At 32.7% G+C, this 13482-nt stretch overlaps 1 protein-coding gene across 1 annotated transcript in view; it reads left to right on the plus strand.

Annotated features, from left to right (window-relative positions):
• Nucleotides 1-13482, plus strand: part of HORMAD2 (HORMA domain containing 2) — a 73390-nt gene that overhangs the window by 27926 nt on the left and 31982 nt on the right. The window lies entirely within an intron of this gene.

Raw genomic sequence — 13482 nt, forward strand, 5'->3', positions numbered from 1 at the left:
GATTCCTCATCTTGGTATTGCATCATCACTTTACCAAAAAAGTCTGACTAGGAATGTGTTCAACTCTTATTTTTTTTTCACTTCTCGCATCCTTTTAGTTACCGTTTCCATCTGTTTTGTCTTTGCAATATTTCTCAAGTCTGGCCCTATTGCCATTGTGCTGATTCAGACTACCATCATTGCTTTCTTGGTGAATGACAGCTGAGTCTCCTAATTAATCTCCCTGATGTCAGCATTGCCTCTCTAATCTGTCTTCCACAGTGGCAGAGAATGAGGGTAGTAAAATTATGATGATCATTTTCAAATATTTCAAGTCGATTTATTTTGTGTAATTTCAAGGGCAGAATTGAGAGCCATAAATGAAAATTACAGGGGAGAGAGGGAACAGGTTGATTTTGGCTCAATAGAAGGAAAAACTTTTTCTTAAACATTCCCATCAATTCTGTTATAATTTTTATATATTTCATTCCTTCCAGTCTTTGCCCATAGATATATATATATATATATATATTTGTATATGGTGTACATATAAATCTGTACATATAGTCACTGTGTACATATAAATCTGTTTTACTTTTATACTTGACATTAATTTTATATATGTCTCACCTTAATCTTTATATTTTTAATTTTAATGACCTTTATTTCATTTAGGTGCTTGCTCGACTATTTGTCTACTTTTAGACATTTTGGTTAATTCCTGATTTTGCTATTATAAATAGTGTTGCAATAAATACCTTTGTATGCATGACAGATTTATTTCTTATTTTTAAGGATATAGTATTAGGAGTTACATTTATAGGAATTTGCAGAAAATTTGCATAGCTCTCGAATGAGTATTACCAAATCATTTTCCAGAAGCTGCCAGCTTCTTCACCTCCTCAGAATGGATTTTCTAACAATGACAAGTACTTAATAAATCTGGCTGTCTTGAGAAGGGTGAATGCCTTGTTACCATCTGTGTGCAAATATAGATATATACTGTTTTCAAAATAGAGTATAGATTATTGTCTCTAGGATGTTACAAGAGAAAATCATGACTGAGGGGAAAGATTGGACTAGATTGACCTCTGAGATCTCTTCCATGCTAAGATTCTCTGGGGTATTTTTTTAATTCCTAGTAAGAGCATAATGCCCTGCTAAGCACTGTGAGGAAAATAGACATATAAAGTATAATTTCAAGCTTTGAGAAATTTGACTAAAGAGATAATACCTATATAATATAATGAGAAATAATACTGGAGAGTGTATAAATGATAGAAATAATATTAACTAATATATTGAGCATATTCTCAAGGCTTTACATGTATTATCACTTTTAATCTTTCCAACTATTTTATGAGGTAGATTCTATTATCTTGATTTTACAAGTGAGGAAACAGACTTAGAGGAATTAGGCCAAGGGTATGTATACAGTCAGACTTAGAGGAATTAGGGCAAGGCTATGTACACAGTGAATAAGTAGCAGGGCCAGAATTCAAAAACAAGGCAGTTGGACTCCAAAGCCTGTGTTCTTAGTGTACAGAAATAAGGATAAAATGGCACTGTGTGGGAAGGTTTCATTGAATTGGTGATTTTATGTATGAATCATATTTTGATTGGCAGAGAATAAGATGGAGGACATTCCAGGCAAGTTGGAAAAAACAGTATGGTAGCATCAGGACTTTGTCTCTATGACTTAAAATTCCAATACTGAACTTCCCACACCTTTCCCTGTATAATACATGGCTTTGCTGAAATTTCCACTTTTTGGTAACCTTTAACTCAAAGATTTTTAAAAAACTTTTTTAAATTATAAATTTTTTTATTAAAAGAGAGAGTTTATAAAATCTTGATCAAATAGCTTATACTGCTTTTTCATCAGTAATCTATAGTAAAGAAGCAATTTAACATAATCATCTTGTGAGAGCATTTTAAAATTAAAAGAATTATAATTTTTTTTGCAGGTTATTCCTTATCTTCATCACAAGAAGACAAACATAAAAAATTTCTATGAGTAGTTGAAATTCAATATTTGTATTATTCATTTTCTGCTGTGATCTCTAAGATCCAAGGAAAAATATAAAAGTAAGGTGGTGATCGGCAATGCATTCAGAAATGATAAAAGCACACAAACTTGAAATTTAAAAATTCTTAAATTATAAGAATTCTTAAAAGCTAATTCTACTTGTAAAAAAGCACATGGAACTTGCCAAGTAAGAGATCAAAAAATCCTAAGACAAAACATGGTTATATAGATCGGTATGACAAACCCTATCCTAAATGTGTCCTTATTTTATCTGCCTCTACAACACCTTCGGGACAGGCCTACATTCCTAATGGGAATTAAGAGGTGGTTTGGGCTTAAGACCTAGCTAGTAAGGCCGTACAAACACAGTGTCACCTCACAGTGCTCTGGGAATTTGGGACTGTTTTCTCTATTATAATCAATTGGACAGATAGCAGTAGACATATACAGCAGAAAGAGACTCCTGGACAGTTTTCTTTAAAGAAGTCACTTATATGGTGACAACACATGTTCTGGAATTGGAATCTTATTTCAATTTTATGTTAAGTTTAACTGTTGAAGGAAACAGGCTTCTTAAAGACTAGTAATTAATGACACATACAGACAGCTATATGGTTCTAGTTTATTAAGCCAGCTCTTTGGGAATTCATATTTTTATCAAATTTTTAGGTAGGGGTCTATATACTGTAATTTTCAAATTTTCTGAGATCCTATAAATCTTTTGTTAGAGTTTCTAGCTACTCTGTACAGATTTTTTTTCTTGGCCTATCCTGTACCTAGGAATCTTGATCCAAAATGATATATTTTTCTCATTTGTAACACATTAATTTAACCGAAGCATAAATAATTCATGTAAATGATGTTTTTTGAGGATGAGAATATTATTTTATTATGAGACCCACAAGTACTTCTAAAGAATCAATTCAATAGTTTATCATTTGATCTAGTTACAATGAATCACTTGCTTTTTACACATATGTCCAAACATATACGCTATATCTCACTGTCTTCCAAGGGTAGTAAAAAAATGGTTTTCATTTTACATGGATTTTTGTGTTTTATTTCAATTTAAAAATGGTATTTTCAGGTAGCTTTTTCTTTTTGATGAATTCCACAAAAGGATATCTTATTATAACAATGTATGACTTACCTGGATGCATTTTTTTTCCTGTGTGAAGTCCATGTCTCACCCTTTTGTGCTAACACATTTGATTAAAGTGTAAATGATTTGTTTTTGAAAAGTTAGAGTGTAAAATACATTGGTGCCAAAGTAAATGGTACCATTTAATTGTGTATTAGACAGGTACTTTCTGAATTTCTTAGAACTGCTTTGTATTCTAGCCAATGGATTAAAGCAAGACGCTTTTCATTCAGGAACTGTTTTTTTTCCCACTAAACAGTGAACTTAAGTTTTGCAATTTTGAGGAATAGTCTGATGATTTTCATAGCATCACATCTATGAAGCATATATGCCTTGTTTGTTACAGTGTAGTGTTGGCAAGAATATCTTAGATTCTTGGAAGTAGAGTTGATTATTGAAAACGTTGGAGGAGGTACATTATCTACAGAAAATATTCAGACTTAAAAACCACATATCATTCTTTCTTTATCATGGGGCTATAGTCCTTTTCACAAAGTTTCTTTTTACTAAAAAGGAAATTTTTTCAATTACGTTTTCTGTTTTGCATACAGAATGTAATTGTTTTCCTTTGTTAACTATGCAAAGATGATGAAAGTTGGTTACTTCCCTATCAGTCTTATAAGTCATTTCTTTTTTTATATGAATCATTCTATAATATATCAGAGAATTATTTTCTTACTGTTGTGAGTAGGAAGAGTCACACTGATGATCTGTGTGTATTTCACTTATATAAAGAACAAAAGAATATGTTGATATATATTATAGCAGAAGAAAAGTTGAGCATAGTGAGTAATCTTAGGTAGGAACACTTTGAATGTTACTATTATTAAATTCTAGCATTAAAAGAAATAAGTTTTGTAAAAAAAAAAGAGTAAAACTGAGAATGTTCTGTAATAGTCTGAAATAATGTTATCATATTAAAACCAGGGTAATATTAGGTTCTATTTAAATTATAATTTTTTTCAAAATGAAAACTTGGGATTTAGTCAATTGCACATTGGAAAATATAACAATAATGTTACTTAGTTATCTAGAACTATTCAGTTGGCGATTTTTCTAACACTTATATGTGCTTCTAATTTTCCATTTGAGGCTAAATTGTCTATTGTCTGGATTATGGTTCATAACAAATTTAGGCATGGTAGGGAGAGTATTAGGATCTCAAAATTGAGATCTAAGACTTCAAAAGACCAGTGCTTCAGTCAGTAGTAAAGAAGAGCTAGAAACAGAAGTATATATACTTCAGAGAGCCTCAAATTTGCTTTTCCTGCATAATGCAGGGCCCTTCCTGCTTCGATAAGCAAATTCAGAACAAGCAGAAACGTTATGGCTAATGGCACTATTTTGATCATTAAACAAGTCTACACAAAGCTAATTGTGATGAAATCTTAAAATAATATTCTAAAATCTTCAAATAACCACAAGTTATCAACATTTATTCACTCAAATTTATATTGAAGCCTATCAAGCTTGAGTCACTATACAAAGCTAGTGTACACAAAGATAAATAGGTCGAATGAATTCAAAACTGCTTAGGAGAAATGAAACATAAACACATGGCTATTGTATAAAAAAATAACAATAATTATTTAGTGCTTACAAAAGGCTTTATATACACATTGCCTCAATTAGTCCCAACAACAACTTTGCATACCACTTTATAGCTCAAGAAACAGAAGTTCATAGATCTTAAGTAGCATGTTCAAGGTTTCCCAAGTAGAAAGCATCAGATCCGTATTTGAATCTAGGTCTCTCTGGCTCTAAACCTTATATTCAGTCATGTAGAGGAAAATATGAAAAATTCTACAAGACAGCAAAAACTCTATAGAATGATCAAATTCCACTTTTAGTCATGAAGGAATATTGTAACAGGCTTGCTCTCCTGTTGTAAACAGGTAGGAAACTGGGCAAGATATACGAAGCAGTTATTTTCAGACATTAGACAACAGGAAGTACAGAATTGTGATCCCTGAGAGAAAAATCAAGATGACCCTTAAAATTTCCCCAACTTTCTGTCAGGAGGTTTCTAGACCACTGGAGCAAGGAGGGGGAACCCAAGCAGAATGTGGCAGGCAGTCTTGCTGAGTTGTAAAAGCAGAGATTGGTATTTGAGAAAGTTGAGGCAGTTGGAGACAGAGCATCAGAAAGGAGGGACCTATAGGTAGGAAGAGCTCCAGAAATCAGCATGGGGCTCCCCTGAATCTTTGGTTGAATATTTAGCTTCTCAGGTATGGGTTGAAATTCTACGAAGTTGTACAAAAACAAACAAACAAACAAAAAACAAACAAAAAAACCTGTAAGCTAAGCAATTCCTAGAGTTCTCACGGGACTAGAAGATATTCACATAATGATCAGTAATGTGGGGAGACCTTGCTGAACAGCTGGAACATTTAGTTGAGACTCTAGAAGGGTTACACATTAGCATTAATGCTAACCCAGCCCTTTAGTGAAGACCTCCAAACTTATCTCTAACCACTTAAGAACAAGCCTTCAAAGGATCAAGCTTATTTGCCCTCCAAAACAAAATTCAGCACTTTTTAGAGGAAGACAGCAAAGTCCAAACACTCAACTATGTAAAATTCGTAGTGTCCAGAATCCAACAAAAATTTATTAACATAAAGGAGCATGAAATCTGGCCCATAACCAAGGAAAATCAGTCAGTGGAAGCAGGACCAGAAATGTCAGCAATGATAAATTAGCGGATAAGGACTTTAAATTTTAAAACAGCTCTTATACCAAATGCAATGATAACATATGTTTACACAAAAACATGTATACAAATGTTTATAGTGTAATGTTTATTTGTAATATCCCAAAACTGGAAACAATCCTTAGTGGGAGGAATGGATAAACTTAAAAATAAATAAACTACTGATACATGCAGCAACATGGATCAATTGCCAATGCATTATGCTAAGTGAAAGAAGCCATTTAAAGTATACAATTCAATGGTCTTTATTATATTCACAGAGTTGTGCAACCATCACCACAGTCAATATTAGAATATTCTCATCACCTCAAAAATAAATTCCTTTAGCTATTACCTTCTTATTTCCCTGTTCTCCCTCTCTCCCAAGTCCTAAGCAACCATTAATCCATTTTCAGTCTCTATAGATTTGCCCCTTCTGGCTACTTCATATAAATGGAGTCATGTAATATGTCATCTTTTGTGATTGACTTCTTTTACTCAACCTCATGTTTTCAAGGTTCATCCACGCCGTAGCATATATCAGTACTTCATTCCTTTTTATGACTGAATCATATTCTCTTGTATGGATCCACCAGATATTTTTCTATTCATTAGTGATAGACAAGTAAGTGGTTTCTATCTTTTGGCTATTATTAATAATGCTACTATAAACACTTGTGTACAGGTTCTCTGTGAACTCCTATTTTCAATCTTTTGGGTATATACCTAAGAGTTGCATGTTTAATCATTCGAAGAACTCCAGAACTGTCTTCTAAATTGGCTGCACCATTTTATATTCCCACAAGTGTGTATGACAGTTCCAATTTTCTTCACATCCTCACAAACATTTATCTCATGTTTTGATTCTAGTCACCCTAGTGGGTATGAAGTAAGTGGTATCTCCTTGTCTTGATTTGCATTTATCTAATCACTATTGATGTCAAGCATGTTTTCATGAGCTTATTGTTAGGCTGTTTGTCCTTTTGTTTGTGTGGTGTACAGAATTCTTTGTATGTTCTAGGTATGTGGTTTGCAAATATTTTCTCCCTTTCTATGGGTTGTCTTTTCATTTTCTTGATGTCTTTTGAAGCACAAATTGATTTTAATTTTGATCAAGTCCAAATTATCTATTTTTGCTTATGCTTTTCTTTGGTGTCATATTTATAAAAACTGTCAAACTGAAGTCATGATTTACCCCTTTGTTTTCTTCTAAGAGTTTTGTAATTTTAGCTTTTATATTTAGGTCTTTAATCCCCTTTGAGTTAATTTTTGTATATTGTGTGAGGTAAGAATCGGACACCATTCTTTTGCATGTGGATATCCAATTTTCCCAACACTATTTGTTCAAGAAGCGATTCTTTCTTCTTGAAATGTTCCTAGTGCACTTGACAAAAATAAGTTGACCATATACACATGGTTTTATTTCTAGACTCTCAATTTTATTCCATTAGTCTATATATTTATTGTTATGCCAGTACCAGACGGTCTTGATTACCATTGTTTTGGAGTGAATTTGAATCAGGTATAAATCTTCCTACTTTGTTCTTCTTTTTCAAGATTATTTTGTCTATTCTGAGTTCTTTGTAATTTCATATGAATTTTAGAATCAGCTTGTCAATTTTTACAAAGAAATCAGCTGGGATTCATATAGAGGTTGCATTGAATCTCTAGAGGAATTTGGGGATTATTGACAATGATATTAAAACTTTTGATCCATGAATATGGGACACTTTTCCATTTATTTAGATTTTCTTTAATTTCAGAAATGTTTATAGTTTTCTGAGTATACGTTTTATACTGGTTTTGTTCAATTATTCCTAAGTATTTTATTCTTTTGATGCTATTGTGAATGGAATTAGTTTTTTTCCATTTCATTTTTGGATTGTTTATTGCAAGTGTATAGAGACGAAATTGAATTTTGTATATTGATTTTGTATCCTGCAAGCTAGCTGAATTTTATGTGTCAAGAGTATTTGGAAGATGGGTTTTTTTTTTTTTTTGGACGAGATTAACGTGAGATTAACATTTAAATAGGCGAACTTTGAGTAAAACACATTGCCCTCTATAAGGTGAATTAGCCTCATCCAATCAATTGAAGGCCTGAATAGAACAGAAAAAACAGCCTCCCTAAGCAAGAGGGTATTCTCCAGCAGACTGCCTTCAGACTTTATCTGTGCTGTAGGTTCTCCTAGGTCTATAAGCTGCTGGCCTTCAGACTGGAACTGCTTCATCAGCACTCTTAGGTTTCAAGACTGCCAGTCCATGTGGCAGGTTTTGGACTTGCCAGACTCCATAGTTATGTGAGCCAATTTCTTATATTAAATCTCTTACTATATATACATACACATCCTATTAATTCTGTTTATCTGGAGAATTCTTACCAATACACTTGCTAAACTTGTTAGTTTTAATAGCTTTTTTAGTGGGTTCTTTAGGATATTTTATTTATAAGATTATATTATCTACAAATAGATACCCATTTACTTCTTCCTTACAATCTGGATGCCTTTTATTTCCTTTTCTTATCTATTTGCCCTGGCTAGAACTTCATTACATTGTTGAATAGAAGTGGTGAGAGTGGACATCCTTGTTTTGTTCCTGATCTTAGAGTGAAGCATCCAGTCTTTCACCACTACCTATGTTATTGACCAAGGTTTTTTGTTTGTTTGTTTTTGTTTTTTGTAGATGTCCTTTATCGTGTTGAATAAATTCCCTTCTATTTCTAGTTTCTTAAGTGTTTTCTTTCTTTTATCATGTAAGGCTGTTGGATTTTGTCAAATGCTTTTTCTGCATCTATTGAGATGATCATGTTATTTTTGTTTCTTATTCTTTTGATATGATGTGTTACATTAATTGATTTTCAGATATGAAACCAAGCTTGCATTTCTGTGATAAATATCACTTGGTCACAGGGTGTGTGTGTGTGTGTGTGTGCGTGTGTGTGTGTGTGTGTAATGTTATTGGATTTGGTTTCCTAGGATTTTTACCTCCATATGCATAAGCGATATAAATCTGTAGTTTTATTTTCTTGTGATGTTTTTGTCTGGTTTTGGTATTAGGGTGACACTGGCTTATAAAATGAGATAGGAAGTGTTCATTCCTTTTCCAGTTTTTGGAAGAGTTTGTGAAGAATTAGTATTAATTCTTTAAATGTTTGGTAGAATTCAGTGGTGAAGCTATCTGGGGTTGTGCTTTTCTTTGTGGGCAGTTTTTATTATTATTATTATTATTACCATTATTATTAATTCAATCTCTTTACTTGTTATAGATCTATTAAGATTTTCTATTTCTATTTGAGTCAGTTTTGGTAGCGTATGTCTTCCTAGGAATTTTCCATTTCATCTATGTTATCTAATTTATTGACATATAACTGTTCATAATTTTTCTTTATAATGATTTTTATATTTCTGTAAAAGCAGTAGTAACGTTTCCTCTTTTATTTCTGATTCTCGTAATTTGAGTTTTTTCTCTTGTTTTCTTGGTCAGTCTGGCTAAAGTTTTATTCTATTCCATTGATCTTTCAAAGAACCAGCTTATGAATTCACCAATTTTCTCTATTTCATCAATTTCCAATATAATCTTTATGAGTTTCTTTCTTCTGTTTGTTTTAGATTTAGTTTTAACTTTTTAAAGTGAAAGTTTAGGTTATTTGAGATTTTTCTTCTTTCTTAATAGAGACATTTTCACTTATTAATTTCCCTCTAAGTACTTCTTTTGCAGTGTTATGTTTTGTTATGTTGTGTCTTCATTTTTATTTATTTTAAACTATTTTCTGATTTCTCCTTTGATTTATTCTTTGACTCATTGGTTATTTAGTAGTATGTTGTTTAATTACCATCTATTTGTGAGTTTCATCAATTTTATTCTGTTCTTGAGTTCTAATTTTATTCCATTGTGGTCAGAAAACATACTTTTCATTATTTTTATATTTTTAAATTTATTGAGTTTTTTTAAATAATAAATTTATTTATTTAAATTATTTTCAAGTATACAATACATTGGTTAGACATTTACATCCCCTAGTTGCTTCCTCCATCCCCTGGCCCTACACTTAGCCATCATGTTAATGCTAACTGCATTCTCTGTGCCATGCTCCCCATCCTCGTGCCCAATTATCAACTACTAATTTGTACTTCTTTAACCCTTCACCCCATTCTCCCAGCCCTCCAACCCCTCTCCCCTCTATCTGTCACCAAATTGTCCACTATATTTGTGAGTCTGTTTTTGATTAATTTGTTCTTTTTGTTCCTTAGATTCCACATATAAGTGAAATCATATGGTATTTATCTTTCTCTGTCTGACTTATTTCACTCAGCATAATAACCTCTAGGTCCATCCATGTCATTGCAAATGGTAGGATTTCATTTTTTTAATGGCTGAGTAATATTCCATTATATATATATTACTGAGTTTTTTTAATGCTCTAATGTATTGTCTTTGCTGGAGAAAAATGAATAATTGGCAGTTATTGGGTATAATGTTCTATAGATGTCTGTTAGGTCTGGTTGGTTTATACTATTATTCGTGTTCTTTATTTCCTTTTTAACCTTAAGCCTAGTTGTCCTATTCATTACTGAAATTGGAGTATTGAAGTCTCCAACTATTATTGTTGAATTGTCAGTTTCTTCTGTCAGTTCTATCAGTTTTTGATTTATGTGATTTTCTGTGTTATATATATAATATTTTTATAATTATTTTATCTTCTTGACAGATTGACTCTTTTATCATCAGAAACGGTCCCTCATTATCTCCAGTAACAATGTCTGCATTTTGATTATTACATTATTTAATCCATTCAAATTAATGTTTTATTGATATAGTTACATTTATGACCGCTATTTTGCTTTCTGTGTTTTCTATGTTCTCTATTTTTAATGAAGCATTTACATTTCTCTAATGATTTTTTTGCTATATGTATATATTTTTTAATTAGTTGCTCTAGGGCTTGTCATTTACATATTAACTCATCAGAATCAGCTTCAGGTTTATGCTAGTTTAATTCTAAGGAGATATAGCAATGTTACTCCTATATAGCTCTAATTCCTGTGACTCATTTTTGTAGTTTTATTGTAACCTGAATTACATCTATTAATGTTACAAACCCAACAATACATTGTTATAATTATTACTTTACCATCTATAGTTATTTCCTTAGCCCAGTGTAGCTTTGTCCCCACTCACCTTCTTTGCACTGATATTGGCAAATATAGTACAGTTCCCTATGTTATAGGTTAAACGATATATTATATACATATTATTTTGTATTTCTTAAATCAGTTAAGAGAAGAAAGGAGAAAAAATATTTCTTTACAAATACATAATTACCAATATCACTGCTCTTTGTTTTTTTATGTTGGTTCAAATTATCTACTGGGGTACTTGTTTTCATCCTGAAGCATTTTCTTTGGTATTTCTTGTAAAGCAGGTATTCTAGCAACACATTCACTTTTTGTTAATCTGGGAATGTTTTTATTTTATATTTTTTTTGTTAAAGATAACTTTGCTTGACATAGGATTCTTGGTTGACAGTTTTTCTTTGAGACCTTTGAATATGCTAGCTATCCTACTGCCTAATTGGCCTTCATTGTTTCTGCTGAGAAGTCAGCTGTTAACCTTATTGAGGATCTCTTGTAAATGATGGGTTATTTTTTCTTGTTTCTTTTAAGATTTTCACCTTGTCTTTGGCTTTTAGCATGTTTAATATGGTGTGTCTGTTTGTGGATCTCTTTGCATTATTTTAATTGTAGTTCATTGAGCTTCCTAAATGCATAGGTTAGTGTTTTTCAATAAATTTGGGATGGTTTCAGTCATTATTTCTTTAAATATTTCTTTCTCACTTTTCTCCCCTTCTAGTACTCCATTATGTGTATGTTGGTATGCTTAATGGTGTTCACCATTTCTCTTAAGCTCTTGTCATTTTTCTTCATTCTTTTTCTCTCTGGTTTTTGGATTGCATAATATCTATTAATCTGCTTCGAGTCTGCTAATCTTTCTTCTGCCAATTCAGATCTACTGCTCAACCTCTCTAGTGAATTTTTCATTTGTTATTGTAGTTTTCAATTCCGGAATTTCCATTTGGTACTTTTTAAAATTTGTAGCTCTTTATTGATATTCTGTATTGGATGTGACACTGTTGTTATACATTCTTTTGTGTTTTTTTAGTAATAATTTTATTTAATTCTTTGGTCATATTTATAATGGATACTTTGAAGTCTTTGTGTGTTAAATTTGATAGCTGTTTGTTATCACAGGCATTATCTGTTATCTGCTTTTTTTCTAGTGTATAGGTCATACCTTCCTGTTTCGTTGCATGTCCTATAATTTTTCTTTTGGAAACTTTGCATTTTAGATGATATTTCATAGCAACTGTGGTTGTGGTCCTTCTCTCACCACCTGGGGCTTGTTATTGTTAATTCTTCACTTATTTGTTTAGTGACTGGCTGGTTATTTTAGTGAAATATACTTCCCTCCTGTGGTATTAAGCCTCTGAAGTTGCTATTCAGGTAATGCAGCCTTAGATATGCCCACCGTTATCTTGGGATGATGGTGGTTTTATCATGGCTTTTTTGACTGTCTTTTTCCATGACCACACCCAGCTGTTAAATTCAACTAATTGCTGGTGACTGTTTTCAACAGTTTTCTAGGCATACATTTCTCTGTAGAGATTAGTATAATCAATTTGGGTTCCTTTGAAGGTACCTCCTCCCTGAGGTCAATGTTTGAGATTTATTCTGACCTCATGAGGGCTGCTCCCAGCTGTCTCTTTTCCTGATTGTCTCCTTCAAACTATCCAACATACAGTTTAGCCTATATCTCTAATGATTCTACCAATGTCCTCTTAATTTTTTTTTAACATAACTTCCATTGTATTTGAGAGTGCCCTTTGCCTTCAATTTCTTTTATATTCTGTTGTAAATAAGTTACTTTCCTTGGAAAAATTTTAGGAACTATCTGCTTTATATCCTGCTTCTGCCCTCTGGTAAAATCTCTAAGCTATAAATCTGTAACTGGGGATTGGGACAATGGCATGCATGTCTCTGAGTAGCATCCCACTTTAGGAACTGAGTGCAAGGAGAAGAGGGGGAGCATTGGCTTCTCAGTTTGCTTCTCCTAACATGGGACCACTGTCTTATGAGCCAGGGATAGAGTGATTGGGGGTCTAGCACTCTTAGAAGTGCTGCACACAGAGTAGAACCTCAATTTCAGCAGGGAGCCTGGGTAGAACAAAGGAGCCAAGGCTCTTGACCATACTGACACAGAATTTAACCTCAGAAATACATAGCTAGGGCTGGGATGAGAAATGCTGATGTCCTGATCCTCTCATAAGATAGCCCTCTGAGTAAGAGCTGGAGGAGAGGGTGCTATATATTCTTGGCTGTACCAGTTTGGAGTGGAGGAGAGTTTCACAGAGCTAGGAGAGTGGAGGTAGTGGTTTTGGTTCAAATGCCACAGACTTTTGTTGTTCTTGCCAAAATTTAATAAATTTTCTTGCATAGGGTTTTCTTCATTTTGCTATATGCCCTTAGGGACTTTAATATTTAATTTAAATAGTTTTCACCAGTTTTTCTGGGGGGCAGGTCTGTGCTGCACCTCATACTGATGTGTTGGAAATTGATCTCTTATACAACATTTTTACAAAATTCA

This window comes from Pteropus alecto, unplaced genomic scaffold (genome assembly GCF_000325575.1).
Source record: "Pteropus alecto unplaced genomic scaffold, ASM32557v1 scaffold190, whole genome shotgun sequence".
NCBI lineage: Eukaryota > Metazoa > Chordata > Mammalia > Chiroptera > Pteropodidae > Pteropus > Pteropus alecto.